The sequence below is a fragment of the Ursus maritimus genome, unplaced genomic scaffold (genome assembly GCF_017311325.1).
Source record: "Ursus maritimus isolate PB19 unplaced genomic scaffold, ASM1731132v1 scaffold_26, whole genome shotgun sequence".
NCBI lineage: Eukaryota > Metazoa > Chordata > Mammalia > Carnivora > Ursidae > Ursus > Ursus maritimus.
In genome coordinates this window covers 43,808,931-43,816,067 of record NW_024425119.1, presented here as the reverse complement: position 1 = coordinate 43,816,067, position 7,137 = coordinate 43,808,931, and the positions used below count along the sequence as shown (strand labels likewise).

The following is a 7,137-nucleotide window of genomic DNA, read 5'->3' as shown; positions in this document are numbered from 1 at the left end:
GCCTTTCCCCCGTCAGGTTCTTCATGTCATCCTGGGAGTGGGGACTCTGGGAAAGGGCCTGGGGTGCAGAGGAGAAAAAATGGGGGGGATGGTTTTTCTGGTCCTGTCTCAGTTTCTCCATTCACAGCAGCAGTGGGAGTTGGCGACCGGTCTGCCTCTGGAGTAGAGAGTTTGGTCAGACTCCAGCAAGCCTGCGGGGCGGTGATTCGGGCATGGGCGAAAGGGTGTAGGGAAGTGGAAGTCGCAGGCGGGATGAGGGCAGCACATGTGACAGGTGTGTCCTCGCTGAGATCCCACAGTAACAAGGAGCGGGAGAGGCAGAGGAGAGGAGGTGGGGAAGAAGAGTCTTCAGATGCCCCGAGCAGACTGATGCCCACACCGTCAGTGGCTCAGAGAGACCCAGGACACCTCCCTGCACCCCAGACCAGAGCAGACCACGTGCAGAATCCCCCTGCATGAGCTCCCCTAGCCACGATTTCCCAGCACCTCTTCTGTCCCCTCTGAGTGCACAGAACAGGTGGGGCTCTTCCAGCTGCTATCCAGCTGTGAGGATCCCTGACCATGCCCCTGCCACCCCCCAGCTGGAGAGAAGGCTCTAATTGTAGTCCGAAAGCTGAGAAGGGTAGTGGGGGAGAGGGGCTGGAGGGGGCCACGGGGAAGCTTACCACTTGCCCCAGTTGTGTGAACATATGTGTGGGAGGGGAGGGGCTTGCAGGTGGCAAGGCCCAGCTTAAGAATGATGGAGTGTTTCTTAGTTCTGTGAGCGAGAGACATATGGGGTATATAAGACCAAGTGAAATGAGAAATTATTGCCTAAGAGAGAGAAGACTTAGGGGAATAAGAAAAAATTCAAGCCGAGGAGACCCTATGGCACCCAGCCCCATCGCCATCATGACCTGACCCATCTGGGCTTGACTGCATCCAAGTCTTAGGGAAGAGGGGGCCTGAGAACTGACCCTCAGGGCCTCCAGGGGAAAAGCTGATCCCCCAAACGTGCATTTTTCTGATGTTACACAGAGCAAGGGGAGCTGGGAATGGCGCTCAATTTCTCCAGGTGGGACAGCCCGTGGGGCTTTTCCCATCCTCCGCCTTCCTTCCCCATGCTCTCCCTTCCCTCTGGGCTATTGACGGAAGCAGTGCTCTCTTCTCCCACTGGCTTGTCTCTCTTGGGGCTCCCCAGCACTGGGCCCTCCTCATCCACTCAGTGGCTCCCCCCACCTCTCTTGTCTCCCCCAAATCTCCTCTTCCTGCAAGAAGCTTCCCACACTTGTCTCTCCCCACACAGTCCCCTCCTTCTAAAATAGTCCACTTAACCCACTCTTGGGGCTGATGTGAGTCCTTTAGGGTCCACTTGTAGGCTGGCGCCTTCGTCAGGCAAGGCTTGGAGTTTCATTTGTCTGCCCAGTCTCCGTCACTCAACATCCACATGTCCGGTGTAGGCCGTGACCTCTGCGGTGCGGGCAAGGATTCAAGGAGTGTTCCGGTGCCCTCCGGCACAGCTCCAGGCGCAACCTGATTTCTGATGGAGTTGGCAGCCCTTCTTCTGAATCCAGAAGACAGAAGTGTCTAGAAGGATGCCAAGGGGCTTTAGAGGACCACTGATTGTGACTGACGGACTTTCCCCGGGGGAGGCCACCTCCTGGGACAGTGAGCCTGGTCCCTGAGCCTGGACGGCAGGAAGAACGTCGGAAGACTCCTAACGTCGAAGGAAAGATTCCCAGGTTTTAGTGAAGCTCTTGGGAGGGACGGTCATAACCTTCTCAAGTTCCGAGGAGCAGAGGGGTCTGTGTGTCTGGAAAGGGTTACTTCGGCCCTTGTAGGACTGACCCCGAAGAGGGATGACCACTTCCTCTTTCCAGAGCCCTGACTCATCCACACGAATTCCCCTCACAATTTCTTACAGGATTCTTTGTTCCTTGGCCAGAAATCTGGTTCTTGAACTCGCTCTCCTATTCTTTTCATGATCTGGGAATGAACCATCTTTGGGCACCAAATTCAGCTTCGTCTTAAGGAGCCAGAAGAACAGAGAGGCAGAGTCATTTCTAGACAGCGACACAGCAAACCTGCAAGGTGCTAGGAATGCCCCTTGCCGGGAGCGCCATCTTCTCTTCTTCGAATGTGAAGGGAACGGGACATGATCCTGGGGGAAAGGGCAGGGCGGGTGGGAGCGGAGAGTGATCTCAGCTAGAAGAGCACCCCCACCCAGCCGGCCCAGATCCAAATGTGCACATGATGGGAATGTCTTCACAGCCAGGCCCCTCCCTCCGGAGGAGAAAATCCCACAAGTGGGGAACATCTGGATGTAACCCCAGCCATGAAAGCACAACATCAAACGAGGGCTTCCCAGCGGCCCTCCCCACAGGCCCTGCTCCAAGAGAAATTGCACATCTTCCTGCTCGAAGCTTTCAAGTGTCACAGAACCCCTCGAGTTTGGGATCGCTCCTTATTCACTGGAGACAGATGTCCCTGAGTGAGCATGGGTTGGGTTTGATTACCCCCAGCGGGAGAGGGTGTGTGTGACCCGATCCTGGCCGGGTTACGGGGGAGCCTGCGATTTAAAGCTGTGATGAGGGGCTCCAGCAGTTCAGGCTGGGGGCTGGGGAGAGACAGGGGACAGGTGGGCCTTTTAAAACGTGCCTACATCAAAGGTTTGAGTAGGCTCGCTTCCCAGCTTCGGCGCCTGGAGGGCAGGAAAGCGCTGATTTCACCACATAACTGCACGCAGGATGGATCTCGGTCTGAGAACTTCTGGGGAATGTGGAGAGGGGAGGGAGGGTGCTCCCCAGAGGGGCGGAAAGGGCAAAGGGGGTTTCTCATTTCCAAAATAGCCTGCCTAGGCCAAGGAAGATCGGGCCAGAGGCTGCCTCCCCCCACCCCCAGCCCCTGTGGAGGGAGATCTGAAGGGAGGGGGCGCTCTTCCAAGGTGGGGGAGAGGAAGCAGCTGCGGCGGTGGGAGGTGGGCACTGGGTCACAGATGGCGAGAAAGGAGGAAGCAGGGCCCTCTTCCCCAAAGGCGTGAAGGAGGAAGGCCGCAGAGCATGTGATTCGACGGGTCGATAGGGTCTCCCCTCTCTATTGCCCAGCGTTCTTCCAGGCCCGGGAACCAGAGAGCCCCCGGCCATCATGCTGGCGGGGCGAGTGGACCGAGGGGCAGACGGGCTGGCAGGCACCCCAGAGCCCCCATCCGGGTTCAGACTGGAGTAACCTGCCTAGAGGATGTGGGAGAGTGTGATGGGATGTGGACAGCCCACGGTGACCTAGGTTTGCAAGCCAAGGGGGAAGGTGACCTTGCATGGGGTGGAGTGCAGGGAGAAGAAGGGTACCATGCACTTTGTCTACACTGGCCCCATTTCAGGATGCCTTTCCTACCCCTCACCTCTCCCCTTCCCCAGGGAGGTTTAGGAGTGTTCGTGGTGCTCTGTGACGCCTGGGTGTCCCCGTAGTGTTGGTCCTTCCCACACTGCTTTATAAAGATCTATTTACAATTTCTTTCCCCATCTAGGCTGACAGCACCTTGAAGGCACAGACTCCCTTAGTCTTCCCGTGTTCCTGGTGCCTGGGACAGCGCCAGGCAGACAGCGCGTGCTCAGGGACGTTCCCCTGCTCCAGCTCCCAGCTGGAGCCCATTCCCCAGTGGCCGGTGTGATGGGGGAAACAGAGGCAACCCACGTGATGATTCTTCAGCATCCTGGAGGCCTCTGAGGGCCTCCTAGCTCCTAGCTGACCTCCTCCGGGAGTCTTTTGGGAGGATTCTAGTTGACAGCTTTTTCTCCCACCTCTGAAATTTATTGTCCATAAAGTTCACCTTTGTGCTCAGGTTTATTTTATTTTTAAAAATCTGGGATGGATATGTCTTTTTTTTTTTGTCACACGACCCAGTGTTCTTTGGGACTGGATTCTTTACCCCTACTCTTTCTGTGGCCCACGGCGCCAGCATGAAGAAGGAGTTCAGTCAAGATAGGTTGGCTCTTGACTGGCTGCCCTTGTCCTCTGAAGGCTGGTGTCTCAGTCTTTGATCTGGGGCTCTGACAGGAGAGCATCTATGAGCTGCTGAGTCGGGGATGTCCTGGCATCATGGGGTGAATAGGACACCTGAAGGGGCTCCTGTCCCCAGTGAGGGGAGGACACGGGGGCCTGGAAGCCTGCAGGCTGAGTGAATGCTTGAGGGGGATGTTGTGGAAATGACAGAGGTCAGTAGGTTTTATTCAGAAAGACTCTGGGAGAGGAGAGAATGAAAGAGGCTGGAAGGACAGTCGGAGGGCTGGGCAGAGGGTGAACGAGGGGGTCCAGACGGGACAGGATTACAGAGGTGAGGAGGCCAGAGCAGCGTTGCCTGCGGGCGAGGGCCCATGTGCGAGCCTGGCAGCTCTTCTGTCTAGGAGGGGCTGGGGAACAGTAAACATTCCTCTGCACTTCGAGGATTGTACCCACCCCCCCATTACCTGCTCCCAACCCTCCCCAAACTGTAGGCCAGATGGGATCTTATGTCTCCCTGTGATTCCTAGGCCCAGCGTCACCTGGGCTCAGGCAACATTGCCCGGTGCCAAGTTCGGGTCAGATCAGCTTTGCGCCATACCCTCGAGGTCCTCCCCGGGGCTGGAGCTGCCTTTGAAGTTGAGGAGAGAAGATTGGTGAGCTGTGTGCTGAGCCTAGATCTCTCAGCCATCAGTGAGGCAGGGAGGGTCTCGCCTTTGAGCCCTTTCTTGGGGGCCAGGTGTTGACAGATGAGTTGTCAGAAGGTAGGTGTTTCACCCTTGAATGCTGTGAGGCTGCGGAGTCCCGGGCGTCCCCGGGCGGCAGGGTGGCAGGCCCACGCAGCTCTGGAACCAGCTTGCACTGCATTCCTAGAGCACGACTCCAGGTGCTGCGAGTCACAGAGAATTCAGAACGCGGGGTGCCCCCCCACGCCACTCTCCCCTCGCAAATTGGGGGATGGCGGGTCACTGTCCTGCCCTTCTGCGCTCAGGGTTCTGTGTAGCAGCCCCAGCTGGTCCACCTGAGGACTGGGGATAGTCAAAGGAGGCTTTGTCCAGAGACACAGAGATGGACCAAATGACCTCCGAAGTTGAGTCCTCACGAGAAGTCCTCAGGGAACCGGAGCTTCTCCCGGAACAATGGGACCACGGAGGAGTGCGCCGTCTCAGACCAGGTAGCAGGGACAAGAAATGACCGATTCCATCCATCAGGGAAGGAAACTGCCCGGGAGCCCCGTACTGAAAAGGATCACCCCTATGTAAGCACCCGGGGGGGGCCCGGCCCCCCAGTGGGTATGAGGTGAACCCGCATCAGGGTCTGTACTCCAGTCTCTAGGTTTGGGGCTCTTGGAAGCGGGAAGGTCGGGCCACCACTGGCCCACTTGTGCATGGGACCTTGCTGAAATCTGAAATGGGATCCTGAGCCAGACAGGGCTCAGGAATTTGTGTCCTTTTGTTTTTCTTCTTCGTAGGGAAAGCTTAGTTCACTGTTTGGGATGAAAGAGAATCACCAGATGAACGAAGGAAGGACCCTGAGGAATGATGAAGACGATGCTGCCGATGTGGCTGCGGAGAAGGGCTCAGAAGGGGCGCCGATTCCGACAGTCACCCTGCAGGGAGAGCCCCTCGGCCAACAAGTGTCCCTCACTCCTCCTTCGGGATTGTCCTCAGCGTGTGAGACTCAGTTTCTCGATTGTGCTATTGGTGACGGACCTTTATCCTTTGCTTTTGGGGGGCAGTCAGAAATGACTCATAGGTAATAAGAGTCATCTTGAATATTTTGTAGAACGGGTAGAAAGTCCGTCTTACACGGAGACTTCGCAGAAGTGTTGTAATTGATAGAGGTACGGATGGGATAAGTTTATGTCCTTCTGAGAACAACTTTGTTCTCCTGGGTTTGTTTAAAAAGCGAATCACAGATATTATATCCAGAATTGTATTCTATATAATAAAATAAAGTATTACGTGGAAGACTGTATGCTAACCCCTTCTTTCCTCCTCCCGCTCTTGCAGATTAATGCCTCTGACGGTATATAACGCATTGGCTTTTGCCAAGGAAGGATGGGAGTAGAGGCATTGGGCAGACCCAAGGGAAGATTTGGTACAATTATTCGGGGAGAAAGTTTGGATCCCCATCAACACCCGAGAGTTGCCTAGCTCCGCACTCCTCTCTGGACTAGCTCTGTGTTCGTTCTTCCAGAAGATTTGGCCAACTAGGCAGAGTGTGCTCAGCCCTTTAGTGTGGGGAAGATTAAATTTCTTAGCTTGGTTGCCTGTCATTCACCTGCAAAAATCAGCACTAAAGTCTAAGGGAGGGAACCGGCTGGGTTGTGAATTAGGTAAAAATGTAGTTTCCACAAGAATGGCGGGCGTGAGGTCAAAATGAATCTACAGAGCAGACCTGTTTGTAACAATTATTAGTTCGCTTCAACGAAGACCTGTCTAGCTGGAGAAGTTTCCAGGAAGTTTCCATTCCTGGAGAAAGACCAGGAGCACCAGATCAGGGGCCTGAGTCTCAGGAACGCTTGCCTCCCTGAACAGGCTTCTCTGGCCGTTCGGAGAGACTCCTCTCCCTGGGCTTGAGGTGGGTGAGTGGAGGTGGCCGTGGGTGTGCTCGCCTGGGCTGGGGGCAGAGGGAGGATGGAATGACCTCCAGGAGCTCTAGCCAGGCAGAACGCTCAGCGCTCCTTCGCTGATAGACCAAGCTGCAAATCAGGAATTTATTAGGAGCAGAGACTCATTTTCCCACCCTTTATAGCCCTGACGACTCAGAGCCAAACTCTGGCAAGGGGCTTCCTCATGGTTTTAATTAGACAATTAATTTTTTATTGGGTCGTTTGATTTCCGGAGCCGACTCCGCTCTCCCTCTTATCTCCCACCTGCCTCCCAGCTGTGAACAGCCAAGGGGAGACAGAGGTATTCGGGGAGGGGTACAGAGAAAAAAAGCCTCTGTCTCCCTTTGAGCTGGTTTGGGAGTCAGTGAGTGGGGAGGGGCGGGAATCCCTCTGCCACCGTCAGCGGGTCTGGCTCCAGAGACACTGTCCAGAGCTCAGAGCTGGGCTTGCAGAGTCTGCATAGGGACATTCTTAGCTGCTCTTCCCGAGCTTCTCCCAAGCTGTTGGGCTAATTAGTAACATGGGGTGGGGGTGGGGGTGGGGGTGGG

General features: G+C 55.6%; 1 long non-coding RNA gene across 1 annotated transcript; it reads left to right on the top strand.

The window, feature by feature from the left end:
- The first annotated feature begins 2,257 nt into the window (after positions 1–2,257).
- LOC121105367 lies at positions 2,258–5,959 on the top strand. Its single transcript, XR_005837808.1, has 3 exons — positions 2,258–2,470; positions 3,084–5,233; positions 5,447–5,959. It is a non-coding gene; the product is annotated as an uncharacterized LOC121105367 (long non-coding RNA).
- Positions 5,960–7,137: the final 1,178 nt, after the last annotated feature.